This window comes from Sturnira hondurensis, unplaced genomic scaffold (genome assembly GCF_014824575.4).
Source record: "Sturnira hondurensis isolate 20B ecotype Veracruz unplaced genomic scaffold, ASM1482457v3 Scaffold0012536, whole genome shotgun sequence".
Taxonomy (NCBI): Eukaryota; Metazoa; Chordata; class Mammalia; order Chiroptera; family Phyllostomidae; genus Sturnira; species Sturnira hondurensis.
Window position 1 is genome coordinate 313,779 of NW_028085167.1, and position 16,229 is coordinate 330,007.

At 42.9% G+C, this 16,229-nt stretch overlaps 1 pseudogene; it reads right to left on the bottom strand.

Moving 5' to 3' along the window:
* Positions 1 to 12,946: 12,946 nt before the first annotated feature.
* LOC118997187 (SUMO-conjugating enzyme UBC9-like) lies at positions 12,947 to 15,923 on the bottom strand (annotated as a pseudogene).
* Between the last annotated feature and the right edge of the window lie 306 nt (positions 15,924 to 16,229).

The window sequence follows — 16,229 nt, forward strand, 5'->3', positions numbered from 1 at the left end:
AAAATAAATAAGTAAATTAATACCTAGGCATATAATATTCAAATTTCAGAAAGGTAAAACCAAAGAGAAAATCTTGGAAGACAAAATATATAAAGAGATATCCTAATTCCGTAAAAAATCAATAAGAACATTTATAAGGAATAAGGAAACCCAGTAGAAGATAAATGTGTTAACTCTGAAAAAAATCTCAAATGTGTATGTGCATAACAAATGATTGTTAAAATATGTAAGGCATAACTGACAAGGAGAAACAGATAACTCTGCTGTTATGGTTGAAGATGTGAATGCCTTTCTGTCAGTAATTGGTAGACTGAGTAGGCAGAAAATGTGTAAGCGCTATCAACCAACGTAATCTAATTGGCATTAATATAATACTCATCTAACAACAAGACAATACATATTTTTCTCAAGTTCACAAGTAATATTTTCTAAGTTACAGAATGTTCTTGGCTATAAAGTAAACCTTAACAAATTTAAAAGATTAGAATTATACAAAGTACGTTTTTAAGTGACATTGAAATTAAACTAGAAATCAATCACAAAAGAGAGCTAGAAAATCCCCAAATATTTGAAAATTAAACAACATCAAAGATGCAGAAAAACATTACACAATCCAACACCCACTCATGATAAAAACTCGTAGTGGGTTAAGAATAGACAGGACCTTGCTCAACTTGCTAAAGAATATCTGCAAAAACCCTATTGCTAGCAACATACTCAGTGCTGGGAAACTGAACTCTCCCTCTCAGATTTAGATTATAAAAATATTTTGAAGGTAGAACTAATAATGATTTCCTGAGGAATAGAAAACAGAATATGAGAGGAATCCAAAAAAAGGAATAAATTGATTTTAATTTTAATTAGGTACCTTAGCATAGGTACCTCTAGAGTAAGGAACACCTCCCCCTGAAAGCGTCAGCAGTCATCACCGTGTCCTTCTCTGCCTGGGCCACCTCTCAGCAGGCTCCTCATCTTGTGAGTGGCCACCTCTTTCTATTATTTCCTCATTTTAAAATTTATCTTTCACTGTTGTGTTAATTTATTAATTTATTCATTGGGGATTCCGAAGAGATGCCAAGTTAACATCCCTGCTTATTTTCCATTTTGAATTGGAAACTCAATTGTTTTTATTGCAATTGTTTTCATAGATAACACAAATATATGAACTTGTCAAAACTCATAAAATTAAATACTTAAGTGGATGCATTTTTTGTAATTTTTAAAAGATTTTATTTATTTATCTTTAGAGGGGGAGGGAAAGAGAGAAGGAGAGAAATATCAATGTATGGTTGCCTTTTGCGCGTCCCCTGCTGGGAACTGGCCTGCAACCCAGGCATGTGCCCTGACTGGGAATAGAACCCTGATCCTTTTGTTCTCAGGCCTGTGCTCAATCCACTGAGCTATACCAGCCAGGGTGTAATTTTTTTATTACTATGTAGTGTTCTGTCGGGGCCTAAAGATGGCGGATGCAATCTACCAAGAAGATCTCACCAGGAGAGCTTGGCTGATGCAACCCAAACAGGATATTGCAGCCAAGCCAGGTGGCCCCACCCTTGGGGGCATCCCTGGATCACGAGTACTAACTACCAATCAAGATGCTGATCACGTGCCCACCCACCAACCGTCGCCAAGAGCATGCAGTGAGCATGCACAGGACAACCTATCAGGACCACCTCCCCTTTTCCCCTGCCCCCTATATAACAGCCCCGCCCAAAATAAAATTTACAGCTTGATCAGAATCCTTTGTCTTGCTGCCTTTCTTCGCGCCTCTTGTTCCCATCCCTATTCATCCATTTCAGGTAGACTCGGGACCCCCGTTGACTGTTCCTCGGGATGGAACAACTGGTGCCCAACGTGGGGGCCCCGGAGACTGCTTGAGCGGACCACCGTCCCCGTTAGATACCCGCTCGAAGCGCCGCAACTGCCCGACCGCGAGACGACTTCTGGATTGTGACCCCCCCCCCCGACGGCGGCATTGGCCAGGTAAGGCCCGATCATGGGACAAGCATGTTCACAGAATGATATATTTGTTAGCCAATTGAAAGAATCCCTCAAGGTGCGTAGAATTCGGGTTCAGAAAAAAGATTTACATTCATTTTTTGCTTTTATTTTTAAAACGTGTCCATGGTTCCCCCAGGAAGGCACGATTGACTCTCGAGTATGGAATCCGGTCGGGGATTGCCTTAACGATTACTACCATGTTTTCGGCCCCCAGACCATCCCTATTACCGCCTTCAATTATTATAACCTCATAAAAGACGTCCTCACTAATCAGTGTCACGCCCCAGACATCCAACGCTTATGCAAAGAGGGCCAGAAAATCCTTACCAACCATTCCTGCCCCACCTCCAGAGCCTACTCTGTCCCAGATCTCCCAGATACAAACAAAGAGCCTCCATTGCGCCCGCCCTCGCGGGCCCCTTCAATATGTCCCTCAGTATCCATCGATATTGACACAGGTCCAAAACCTGCCCCAATATACCCCGCCCTTAGTGAGTTCAAAAGCCCCGCCAACTCAGGACTTGCCGATCAGCTAGACCTAGCGGATCAGGCCGACCTAGAGGACAAGGCGGCCCGCTATAACAATCCTGATTGCCCCCCCCCTCGTAGCGGCAGTGCTTCCACCGTTTCAGCCTCCGCCATACGCCCCCGCTAATCTACCCCCTCCTACCGCGCCCAATGCGGCGGCCATTTTACCCCCTGATTTAAACAGATCTGAGCCACCGGCCACCCACAGAAATCTTCCCCTCCGAAAAACCTCCATTCAGGAGGCCCTAATTCTCATACATGAAATCAAAGCAGTAGCAAAAGAGTTTACTGACCTGACCGTCTCCCCTCCTGCTGAACTTTTAGCTTTCCCAGTTACCAGGTCCCGAAATCAGCCCAGCAGACCTGGAGTCATAGATAGCTCTGCCGTCCCTCTACCCAACAGTGATAATGAAGAAGACTCAGACAACTCAGCCTCTGATGAGGAAGAGGCAGACGGCAATACTAGAGATGAAGGAGCCTCTGCCTCGTATTCTCACACGTACAGAAAACTTAGCCTAAAAACCCTAGAAAAGGTCAAAGCAGCAGTAGCTAATTATGGCCCCACTGCTCCTTTCACTATTGCCTTGATTGAGAACCTCAGTGAACGCTGGCTCACGCCTAATGATTGGTTCTTCCTAGCTAGAGCCACCCTTAGCGGAGGTGATTTTATACTCTGGAAGAGTGAATATGAAGAAACCGCTAAACAATTTGTTGAGCGCAACACGCGTAAATCTTCTTCTAAACAATGGACGATAAAAAAGTTTCTCGGCACTAGCCCCTACCAACATAACGAAAAACAGGCTCAATTTCCCCCCGGACTATTAACACAGATTCAGTCCACGGGCCTTAAAGCTTGGAAACGCCTCCCCCAGAAAGGCGCGGCTACTACTTCCCTTGCTAAAGTTAGACAGGGCCCAGACGAGCCATACAGCGACTTTATCAGCCGCTTGCAGGAACTAGCAGAGCGGCTCTTTGGTACTGGTGAAAGTGAAAGCGCCTTCATCAGGCATCTCGCTTTTGAAAACGCCAACCCCGCCTGCCAAGATGCTATTCGGCCGTACCGCCAGGGGGACCTCTGCGACTATGTCCGCCTTTGCTCGGGCATTGGCTCTGCGCATGCTCTTGGGCTTGCTATCGGAGCTGCACTGAAAAACTTCGCGCCCGGTCAGCAAACTCATAACCATAATCGTCTTTGCTTCAACTGCAACCAGCCTGGACACTTTTTAAAATCCTGCCCTCAAAGGGCACAGAACCTGGCTAGCCCAGATATAGACAGTCCTACCCCTGCAAAGCCTCCCCCTGCCACAAAATGTCCCCGCTGCAGAAAGGGATTTCATTGGGCATCAGAATGCCGTTCCAGAACAGATATTTACGGACAACCCATTCCACTAAAACAGGGAAACTCCAACAGGGGCCAGCCCCAGGGCCCCAACCCAGGGTTGAACTCCAGGGCTTCACAGCTCAACCCCCAAGTACCCAACCAGCCCATCCCTGGTCTTCCGGTAATCAACCACGCCTCCACATCACCGACCTATGGAGAGCAACAGGAGGCAGCGCAGGATTGGACCTCTGTACCACCACCGACACAATATTAACATCAGAAAATAGCCCCTTAATGCTCCCAGTTGGCCTTATTCTTGGCCGAGCTAGCTCTACCCTTCAGGGAATCCAGGTCCTCCCTGGAATCCTTGATAATGATTTTGAAGGGCAGCCTGTATGCTGGGAACAGACCCCCTCCATCCACATTTCTGATGGGGGTGGGCCCCAGGACACCATAAGGGAACTCACCGTCCACAGGCAGATAGAACATCTCATCGAAACCCAGTTCCCCAGACTTACCCATCATCCCCTGGCTCTCCCCAAATCACGGGGAGTAGACCTAGACACCCAAACTATGGATATTTTAACAGCTACCCACCAAGCGCTTAACACCTCCAGCCCTACACTAGCCGAAGTTTGCTGGCTATGCCTAAGCCAGGGCACACCTGTGCCTCTAGCTTTCCCTGCCAACATATCAATCCTCAACGAGGCCACTCTAAATTGCACCCTCAATCAACCCTTTAGGGTCCAGCCCGTACTTTTCCTTTCCTCCACCTGTATTTACAAGGACTCACAAAATAACACCTTCGATATCCCTGTCGGCTTTGCTAGCTTTGTCAATTGCAGCCACACGGTCGACTATAACACGTCCCTTTGCCCAGGTCCCGGACGAGCCTTCGTCTCTGGCAATAATCTCGCCTTCACTGCTTTACCCTCCAACTGGACAGGGCTATGTGTACTAGCTACCCTATTACCTGACATAGATATCATCCCTGGAGACGAGCCCATCCCTGTCCCTGCCTTTGACCATTTCGCAGGACGGCACAATAGAGCTCTGACCATTATTCCCCTACTTGCTGGCCTAGGAGTCTCTGGAGCGGTAGCTACAGGAACCGCAGGATTAGGAGTTGCAGTCCACTCATATACCAAGCTTTCCAAGCAGCTCATTGATGATGTCCAAAGCCTGACTAGTACTATCAGTGATATCCAAGACCAATTAGATTCGTTAGCAGAAGTAGTCCTTCAAAATAGGCGAGGCTTAGACCTCCTCACCGCCGAGCAGGGAGGTATATGTCTAGCCCTACAGGAACGCTGCTGCTTCTACGCTAACAAATCTGGCATTGTCCGAGACAAGATAAAAAACCTCCAGGAAGACCTTGAAAAACGGTGCAGAGCATTAGCCGAAAGCCCCTTTTAAACAGGACTTAATGGATTGCTTCCCTACCTCCTCCCCCTTCTAGGGCCCTTAATCACCATTATCCTAGTCTTAACCTTTGCCCCTTGGATCCTCAGGCGTGTTACCACATTAGTTAGAGACCAGCTCAATGCCATCCTAGGGAAACCTATCCAGATTCACTACCATCAGCTAGAGATGCTAGATCGCGAATGTGATCCAGATTCATCAAGGCCCTCTCCCACGGGAACTGCATAACCCTCGAGAGTTTGCATTACAGCCTAGTTGCCGTAATGGATACCGCTAGGTGCACGACAAAGTACTGCAAGGAGAGGCCCTTAAGAAAGCCATTCTCGAGTCTCCTGAGAGGTAAGCCGGCTTGCATAGAGGTCTGTACTCATTTCCTCTCCTTCGAAAAAGGTACATAAGGGGCTCAGGATGAGCTCAGGAGGAGCCTGGCCACTGCCTTCCCTAGCTGGTTAATGTCCATAACAATTCGTTACCTCCTTGCCTTAAAAAACAAAAAGGGAGGAGATGTCGGGGCTTAAAGATGGCGGATGCAATCTACCAAGAAGATCGCACCAGGAGAGCTTGGCTGATGCAACCCAAACAGGATATTGCAGCCAAGCCAGGTGGCCCCACCCTTGGGGGCATCCCTGGATCACGAGTACTAACTACCAATCAAGATGCTGATCACGTGCCCACCCACCAACCGTCGCCAAGAGCATGCAGTGAGCATGCACAGGACAACCTATCAGGACCACCTCCCCTTTTCCCCTGCCCCCTATATAACAGCCCCGCCCAAAATAAAATTTGCAGCTTGATCAGAATCCTTTGTCTTGCTGCCTTTCTTCGCGCCTCTTGTTCCCATCCCTATTCATCCATTTCAGGTAGACTCGGGACCCCCGTTGACTGTTCCGCGGGACGGAACAGTGTTCCATTACTTAAATGTACCACAGTTTATTTACCTATTCTTCTGATGATGGACCTGAGAGCTATTCCTGATTTGAACCTATTAAATGCTGCTATGAACACTTAAAAAAAATTCTCACCCAAAAACATTTTATAGTATGTGGTTATACTTCAATATCTCTCATTAAATAATCTGCTAAAATAGAAAACAAACTTGGTAGAATAATTGGTTTTGGCTCTTAAAATAATTCACCAGTATGAATAAACAGTTGGGAAGTATTTGATAAAATGATGACCTTTTTCTAACTTCTGAAAAGGATCAGATTGGTGGGTAAAACTGAGTTCTCTCCTTCTCTTGGAATTAATAAAGAATTTTCTCTGACTTCTTCACAAGAGTGGTTACTGGCCGTGGAGGCGACGCGTGGTCACTCATCTGTCACCAAACCCAACTCCAAGGCTCTGCCAACATAACTCAGTAGAACAGCAGTAAAAGCAGTCGACCAGTTTGATTTATTAAAGAAATACAATCCGGCATGCAATGCTCTAACTTCAGATTGCTTCTGAAGGTAACTTTGAAATGCTTATCATGAAGCATACTTCATTAAATTAAAAATATCCACAATATATCAATTAAAAAATGTTTCCTCTTCAAAATGCACCATCTTTTCACAAAAATCATAAAATCTTTTTGGAGTCTATTTTACAACAGAAACCGCTTTTCATTTCATCTGATAACAGAACCTTTCTTTCTAATATATAACACATCCAGTATGGTTTGATTGAAGCTGACGCTTTCAGCCACCAGGAAGGTACATTACTCAGACCTGGCCAGTTATAATGCAGCATCTTTAATAACCACCTCTGCCAACAATTGGAGGATCTCAGACTGAAGAGCAGAGAAAAAGATTTGGAAAAGGTTCAAATTTCTTAGGATGCAATTTGAACTTCTCAACCATCAGCACCTGGAAATCCCCAGAACTTCCCATATGAAAGAGTTAATGCGTCTTTACCTCTTTAACCTAACTTTGACTTGGGTTTCTTCCAATTACGAACAACAAACAATAGTATGTTAGATACACATGGCTCCTTTGTCTAATAACATTTGACGGCTGTGCTAATTGGAACATTCGGAGGAAATGCATTAGAAGGGTTTTCAGGAACTGCTAGAAAGCACGCATGGACAAAACCAAGGGGGAAGGTGAAAGCACGGGAGGGAGGTGGGTTTGGAGGGTGTGGCAGAAAGGGGTTGGGAGAAAATAAAGACAACTGTAATGGAACGACAACGAAATAATTTAAAAATAAAAACGTTTTTTAATTAAAAAAAGAACCTATGTGAGCAATCCAGCTTCATTATGTTTTACCCTAATATCTTTGACAAAAATGAACCTACCTTTTCCCCCCCAAAACACAGCTATTTATATTTTAAAGGGATAGTTTTCTACTAGATTTCTTTTATATATGATAGCTTTTAAATGATATTTAACAATTTGTCTAGTGGTAAGGAAAATATACATAGTAAAAGTAAAATATTACTGGTGCGTTATTCTAACAGTAATTAACTAATATAGTGGAAGTAAAAGCACTCTATCCCACATATAAAACATGGAAGTATTTGTACCTAGATACTTTAACTACGAAAGGCCACATATCAGAGACAAATTAATCATCCTTAACAGTAGCCCTGGAGGCTACCAAAAAGTGAGAGGCTAAAAAATCTGCGGATTGTCTGAATATCCACCCAAGATGCCCTGTACAACCTTATGAAAGTAGGACTGAAATAGTTTTTAATTCAATGTGCTAATATTTTACTTAGGGTTTTTCCATCCAGGTTCATGAAGAATATTGGTCTATAGTTTCCTCTTGCTGTAATCTTTTCTAAGAAATATTTTGTTTTCTTTTGCATTGAATTTCTTTCAATTACATTATATATTCAATATTATTTTGTATTAGTTCAGGAATAATTTTTGTTGTAATCTTTACCTCTTGGCTTTGTAAATTAAGTTTGGAAATATCCCCTCTATTTTCTGAGAAAGATATAGAGGTTGTATTATTGCTTTAAATCTTTGGTAAAATTCTTTGTTAAACCATGTAAGGACTGGAGATGTCACTTTCAGGAAGTTTTTAACAATGAATTCAATTTCTGTAATAGGTATAAAATTATCCAGGTATTTCTTCCTGACTGGTTTTGGTAGTTTTTCTCAAAGGACTGGTCCATTTCATCTCACTTGTCAAAGTATTTGACGATAGAATTGCTTACTGCATCCTCTTACTTTCCTTGTCATGTCTGTGGGGTCTGAAATGATGGCCTCTTGTGATCCTGCTACTAGTCATTTTTGTCTAATCCTCTTCTTCACTGGGTCATCTGTTTAGAAGTTTATCCGTGTCCGCAATCTTTTGTAAGTAGCCAGGTTTGGGGTCATTGGTTTTCAGTTATTATTTTTCTGTTTTTAAACTTGTTGATCTCTCCTGTTTGGTATTTTCTTAATTTTGATTTAATTGGGTTACATTTATTCTTAATTGTCTAGCTTCTTAAGGCGAAGCTTCAATTCTTGATTTGAGACCTTTGTGCTCTTATAAGAATTTAAAGCTATAAATTTACCTATAAGCACTTGCTTAATTATATCATTGCTTGGTCTTTATTGAGTTCAAAAATATTTCAATTCTCTTGAGAATTCCTCTTTGACCCTTGTGGATTTCAAATTTATTTATTATTTGAGAAAGAGAGAGCAGGAGAGAAAGAGAGAGACATTAATTTGTTGTTTTTATTATTTCTGTCATTTATACATTCATTGTTTGATTCTTGTATGTGCCCTGACTGGGGATCAAACTCACAATCTTGGCATATCAAGATGATGTTCTAACCAACCCAGCTACTTGGCTAGGGCCTCTCATTGGCCCATTTGTTATTTATGAGTATATGATTTAATTTCCCATTATATGGTGATTTTCAAGATATTTTTTCTTTTTATTGATATTTGAATTCTGTTCTGACATGAGAACATATTTTATATGATCTCTACTCTTAAAATTTTTAATATTTATTTTATGGCTCAAAATATTTTGGTGAATGTTGACCTACACTTAAGAAAAATATGTATTCTTCTGTTTGTGGAGTTTTCTATAAACACCAATTACATCAAGTTGACTGATGCTGTTCAAATCATCTGTATACTTACTGATTTCATGCTTACTTGTTCTATCAGTTATTGAGAGTTGAGTGTTAAATTCTCCAAACATAAGTGTAGATTTGTGTATTTGTGCAAAACTATTTTTGTCTCACGTCTGTAAATATTCTGTTGCAACACATATACATGTTTTACTATTGTATCTTGTTAAACAATCAATCTCTTTAACGTTATGTAGTATTCCTCATTCTCTGATAACATTTCATTATCTGAAGGCTGCTTTGTCTGAAATTAAAAGAGCTACTCCAGTTTTGCTTTGATACATTTTTCTTGACCCCTTTACTTTTACTGGTTATCTATCTGTGTCTTTACATTTGTTTCTTGTAGGTAGCACACACTAAGATTTTGTGTATATTGGTGTGTGTATGATATATATATGTGTATGACTAATTCTGTCATATAATTGGTATACAGGGACTTTTTATTTAAAGTGATTATGTAATAATTGAATTAAAATCAAGCATCTTGCTAGCTACTTTCTGTATGTTCTATTTCTTTTTTCTATTGTTCTCTTCTTCTACATTCTCTTGGGTTAATTCTCCATTTTTAAATTATATTTTATCTTCTATTTTGATTTATTATTGCCACCTTTTACATTTTTAAATGTTTGTTCTAAGATTACAGGTAAATAGCTTAAATTAGTCATGTGTGCATTTAATTACTATTACACTGATTTGATTCACATGTAGTATATTTCTCAAAACTGGATATCCTCAATTCCTTCTCTCATCCTTTATGCTATTATTGCTGTATATTTTAATTAATCTATGCAATGAACCATAATACATTGCTCCTATTTTGTTTTAGATAGTTAACTTTAGAGAAAGTAAATAAGACAATAAATGTTATCTTACCTTCAATTTTTTAATTTTTCTTTTTTTTAAAGAGTTTATTTATTTATTTTTAGAGGGGAAGGGAAGGAGAGAGGGAGAGAAATATCAATGTACGGTTGCCTTTCATGCGTCTCCTGCTGGGAACTGGCCTGCAACCCAGGCATGTGCCCTGACTGGGAATCGAACCGCCATACTCTGGTTCGCAGGCCCGCGCTCAATCCACTGAGCTACACCAGCCAGGGCTAATTTTTATTTTTTTTCATCTTATGTATATCTGTGTAGATTCAAGGTTTTATATATGTGTTGCCGTGTGTCAAGGCCCAGCAGTCCACTCTAGAGTTGGGCAGACAGGAAAGTATGTAGAGCCGTGGGGATGCTTGACATGCCTTTATTCACATGCTGGCAAGCCACAAACACTGCAAGCTGCCTGTGTCCAGTGGGAAGCCCCTTCCCCCTTAAGTACTAGAGACAAACAAAGCTGACAGACAGCCAAGGTATTGTATAACATTGACTCGGTGTTATGGATGAGATACAAGACAAATACACATGGACTACTGAGTCCTGTGGAGGAAAAGGAATGGCACAGCTACTCTCTCAAGAGGAGAACGCCCCCACCCCTGCCTTGACAGGTTTTTATTGGGTTTCAATTTGCACAGGAATACAGGTAAAGTTCCTTAATCATTCATTGTCAGGCAGTAAGGATCAAACAATAGATAGCATACAAAGAACTCTGAGGGCCTATTCTGAGTAAGGGTCTGTTAGCTAAAGGGCTACAGAATTTTGGGAAATAAACTCATGTCCTGCTCGGACCCTTAGCACTTAATTGAGAGCATTCTTAGCAAAGTAGGTTTCACAGGATTTTATGTATTCTTTCTTAGGTCCGATCACCCTAGGGAACCCGCCCTTTTCAGCATGGGGCTGCACTGCCCTCTACAATTGTCAAGCAGGGGAAGTAAGGCAGTCAAGAGACTAAAAGACTTTTCTCAGACAGAATGAGGACTCAAGCTCTGTCAAAGTCGAAGGGGTGAAGGTCCATCACCCCCTTTTGCTGTAGCCCCCTTAGTCCTGGGGCCTCCCTGTAATTGTGCCTATCTTAGGTCATTCCCACCTTGAGGAATCTTACCTGTCAATCTTGGCTAACCAATAAAGCTTTGGGGGCCAGTTATGGATGAAGTAAAAGGAGCAGAAGCAGTGCTCCTGCCAGGGAGACAAGTTTTGTCTCCTTAGAAGTTTATGGTCTGAGAGTCACTCACTCAGCCTTAGCCTTGAGGGGGTTATAGCTTTAGACACCAGGCGGGGCAGTTCCCAACACAACAAAGTGTCATTATGTGCATGACAGCCCACTTCATGTTCTGGGAACCATTTATCGGACCCAGTCTCCAGGCTATCAGAATACTACTTACGAGGCTCATTCAAGTTTATGGGAAACTGCTTCCCTTAGTTACCAAGACACCTGAGTGAGGAAGCCAGACTGCCTTCATTTACCCTACAATACAGTAAATATTTTTTTCTGCCCTAAAAGTCTTTTTTGCCCTGGCCAGTGTGGCTGAGTTGGTTGGAGTGTCGGTGGATGCACTGAAAGTTTGTAGTTTCTTTTCTGTTTTTTTCTAAATACATAAACAGTTTATTTACTCTAAACAGCAACACAGACAAAACATTGTATAAATGTTAATGGAACTTGGCTCTTCTCACCAAGGCAGTAAAGAATTACAGATCAGTGAAACAAAAGTGGACGAGTAAGACATTTATTAGTGTGACCTCAAGGGAGAGAATGGCTTACAGAGAGTGGCAAGAAAGACTTAGCACAGAAGAACAGCAGGAGAGCCTGTACTGGGCTGCCTTAGCTCCCTGGGAGGTCAAAGAAAAGGGGCCTTAGGGACAGGGTCAGAGGATCAGCCTGGGACACACACACCCCAGGGGAAGAGCACAAGTGCACCAAGTACTTTGTTGTGAGGCTTTCTTGGAGGTGAGAATCTTAGGGCAGGTCTCAGGGGAGGGTTTCAGTACAACATTCCTCAGCTCAATAGAACACCAGTTCTCAGGTGTGCCCTTTTAGGGTCCTAGTCTCCAGGTCAATGACAGGTGGTCTATAGTCATTGCTGTTGGTTCTAACAGCCCCCACCTGCCTTTGATGCTTTTCTGGGCCTGGGGTTGAAACACAACTAAGGCCACCTTGTAATCTCCGAGGAGGAAAGGCCAGGGGAGGGGATGTTATCCTGGGGGTGAAGTCCTTCCCTGCCAAGCACGGGGGGCCTTTAGGCCTGGTGACCATCTGTACGGCTTGGCCACTGCATTCAGCTATCTGTCTCAGTTTCATTAGCTTCTTACTATTTTGTCTCCTAAGCACAAAGGAAGTGATATGGAAACAAGAGGCTGGCTGACTTTGGATCTCAGGCTGGAAGCAACACAACCCTGATCTGCAGAGAGAAAAACAGAGGCACGAATGAAGGGAACAGGCAGATTTCATTCTCATACAGCCATCTGGAGGCTGTGTATAGCTCTGACAGGGGGCCTCAAGGCTGCACCTGTGAGCAAAGGGAACTAGCTCCTCAGAGACTTGTAGAAGTATAAGTTTGTAATTTTACAGCAGTGAAAATACTGACATCAATATTAAATTAAAGCAAGTATTATATTACATAACAATCAAAAATACAAAAGACTAAGGGAAGGGACCCTGTATGGAAAAACTGGGCGATTCAACAAGTGCAGAACCATGTACCCATGGTGGAAACAGACCATGGCACTCGCCTGCCTCCCGTGTGTGACTGAACATTCTATAGAGCAATGCTGGATCGGCGAATGTTGTCAACAAGTTCCTGCCAAACCAATCCCTTCGTTTCCGTGTCAACATAGGTCACTGCCTGGGAGTGTGCACACTTCTTGTCTTGTGCTGGAACCCTTTTCTAATATTCCACTCTGTTTTGTAGGTAAATTTTGTAGGCTTCTGCCTGAGCTGGATCTTGGATAATTGGTTCATTTAAATGTTCCTGGATTCCTAACAAGATCTGCTTAATGTGATGGCTGACCTCCAGTCCTTGTCTTCCTTGAGGGCGGACAGTCACACAGTGCCTAAAGGGTACACATTCAGGAGAAATAATGGTCGTTCCAAGTTGTGCTTCGAGGTGAGAATGGATAGTCGTCTTTGAAGAGCACCTGTAGTTTAAATAAGCCTCCTTCCTACCGGGCTCTATTCTTTCCCAGAATGGTGCCTCCCACTTCATGACGTCCTTGGACTTTCACGCCCTTGGACTTTTTTTCGTGGGACAGCCACAAAACTAAAAGAATGGTATTTTCTCCAAACTTTCCTCCCCTGAACAAGTCTGAGGAGGGCAATCCTGGACACATTCAAAGGCCTACAGCACACTCGGCCAGCGAGTAAGGCAGCAGGGAGCTTCCTTTGTCTCCAGACTTACCTCCGGAGCCCGTTTCCCACAGCCCCCAAATGTCCCAGTTTGCCCCTGGTCAGGGCACATAAATGGGTTGCAGTTTCAATCCCAAGTCCCTGGGTAAGGAGCACATATGGGAGGCAATGGACCAATGTTTCTTTCTCACATCTCTCTCTCTCGCTCTCTCTAAAATTAATAAACATTTTTTGAGACTTCCGCGAAGATGGAGGCATAGGTGGAAACACTGTGCCTTCTCCCACAACCAAGTTTGAATACAACAAAGGTTTGGAAAACAAGGACACACCCAAAGACCAGAAAACTGAATTATATGGAAGTCCGACAACTACGAACCCTTGAACTGAGACGGTAAGAGAAGCGGAGCCAGCAGCGGAGCTGGGTCCGGCAGGACAGATCCCCCCGACCTAGGCAAGCAGGCAGCCTGGAACCAGTCGTGGTGTGGGGCAGACTGACCTCGGTTGCACATTCCCACACAGTGAGACGGACAACGCATGCCCCAGGGGGCGAACCCCGTGGTGGAGGGCTGACGGCGGTGGCACACTCAAGTGCAGTGGAACGAAACACGTGGGCCTGGTGACGGTGGTGGCTGCAGCACCGGTGGGGGCCACAGCGGCAGACAGGAAGCCATTGTCCCTCTTTGACCCCGCCCCCACATACAATGTCACAACCCAGTGACTTAGTTGCCCTGCTCTAGTGAACACTTTAGGACTCCAATCCTGCTACAGAACAGGCACGAACAGCCCAAAAGATGGCGCAAGAAGAACTCAAAGTCCCAGAGCCAATAACTCTAAGCGACCGAGAAATTGCCAGCCTCTCAGAAGCACAATTCAAGACACAGTTTATCAGGATGCTCACAGAACTGATGGATTATAGTCACAAATTAGAGGAACATATGAAGGCTAAACTAACTGAAATGAAGGGAGATGTCCAGGAAACCAATAGTGATGGAAAGGAAACTGGGACTCAAATCAATGAAATGGACCAGAAGGAAGAACGAAACATCCGACCAGAAAGGAATAAAGAAATGAGAATTCAAAAAAATCAGAGGCTTAGGAACCTCCAGGACATCTTTAAATGTTCCAACATCCAGATTATAGGGGTACCAGAAGGGGTACCAGAAGGGGGAAAGAAACAGCCAGGAGTGGAAAACTTGTTTGAACAAATAATAAAGGAGAACTTCCCCAGTCTGACAAAGGAAATAGACTTCCAGGAAATCCAGGAAGCTCAGAGAATCCCAAAGAAGTTGGACCCAAGAAGGAACACACCAAGGCACATCATAATTACATTAGCCAAGACTAAAATGAAGGAGAGAATCCTAGAAGCAGCAAGGGATAAGGGGACAGTCACCTACAAAGGAGCTCCCATCAGACTGTCAGTGGATTTCTCAAAAGAGACCTTACAGGCAAGAAGGGGCTGGAAAGAAGTATTCCAAGTCATGAAATCCAAAGACCTACAGCCAAGATTGCTTTATCCAGCAAAGCTTTCATTTAGAATGGAAGGACAGATAAAGTGCTTCTCAGATAAGGTCAAGTTCAAGGAGTTCATCATCACCAAGCCCTTATTATATGAAATGCTAAAGGGACTTATATAAGAAAAAGAAGATGAAAAATATGAACAGTGAAAGGACAGCAAACACACAGTTATTAACAACCACACCTAAAACAAAAGCAAACCAAGAGGACAGCTAGATCAGGAGTGGAACCATAGAAATGAAGAACACATGGAGGGTTAGAAATAGGGGAGTGGGAGGAGGAGAAGGGAGTAGAAGGCACAGAAAATATCATAGATGGTAGGTAGAAAATAGATAGCGGGGAGGGCGAGAATAGTGGGGGAAATATAGAATCTAAAGAACTTGAGACACGTGGTTATAAACTAAGGGGGGGAGAATGGTGGGGGAGGGAGTGTGCGGATGGAGGGGAATGAAGGGGGGAATAGAACAACTGTAATGGTATAATCAATAAAATATATTAAAAAATAAAATAAAATAAACATTTTTTGAAAAAGGTCTTTTTTAAGTTTTATAAAGCAAACCTACTGGAAATAAATGATCTCAATTTTTATTTAGAAAAGTCTATCTTAAAAATTTATTTTAATATTATAATTTCACAGGGTGGGTAGAGATCTCTGGTTCAGCAACTTTTGAATTCCTTCCAGCACTTTAAGCTGTTACTCTTAAGTCTTCTGGCTTGCACGCTTTCTGACAAGAAGTCAGAGCTCTCACCACTTTGCTATCTGTGAGCACCTGGTAGTCTCTACAGCAAAGCTGGTAGATTGTACGAATTCTGCTTTATCTTTGGCTTCTAAGCCTCACTCTGTGTTTCCCTAGTTCACAGTTGACCTCCGCCATTTTGTTAACTGTTGTAGCTAAATTTTTTTCTCAGTCCTCAGCTGTGCCTCCCAGTCACAGGGTCATATCCTGCCTCTCCTGGCAGGTGACTGTCTAGTATTTTGAGTCAGTTTGTTGCCCTAAATGCTCTGCTCTCAGAAAGTATATACTAACTTATATTTTATAACATGAAAAATCTATATAAACATAAGTGGCTTAGTAGTCCATTAAATGGACTTAGTAGTCCATTAGTTGTCCATTAATATGCTACTAATAGAATTCTCTAACTCTTGTTATGACTAAATCACTGGGATGTGTCATTTAGCT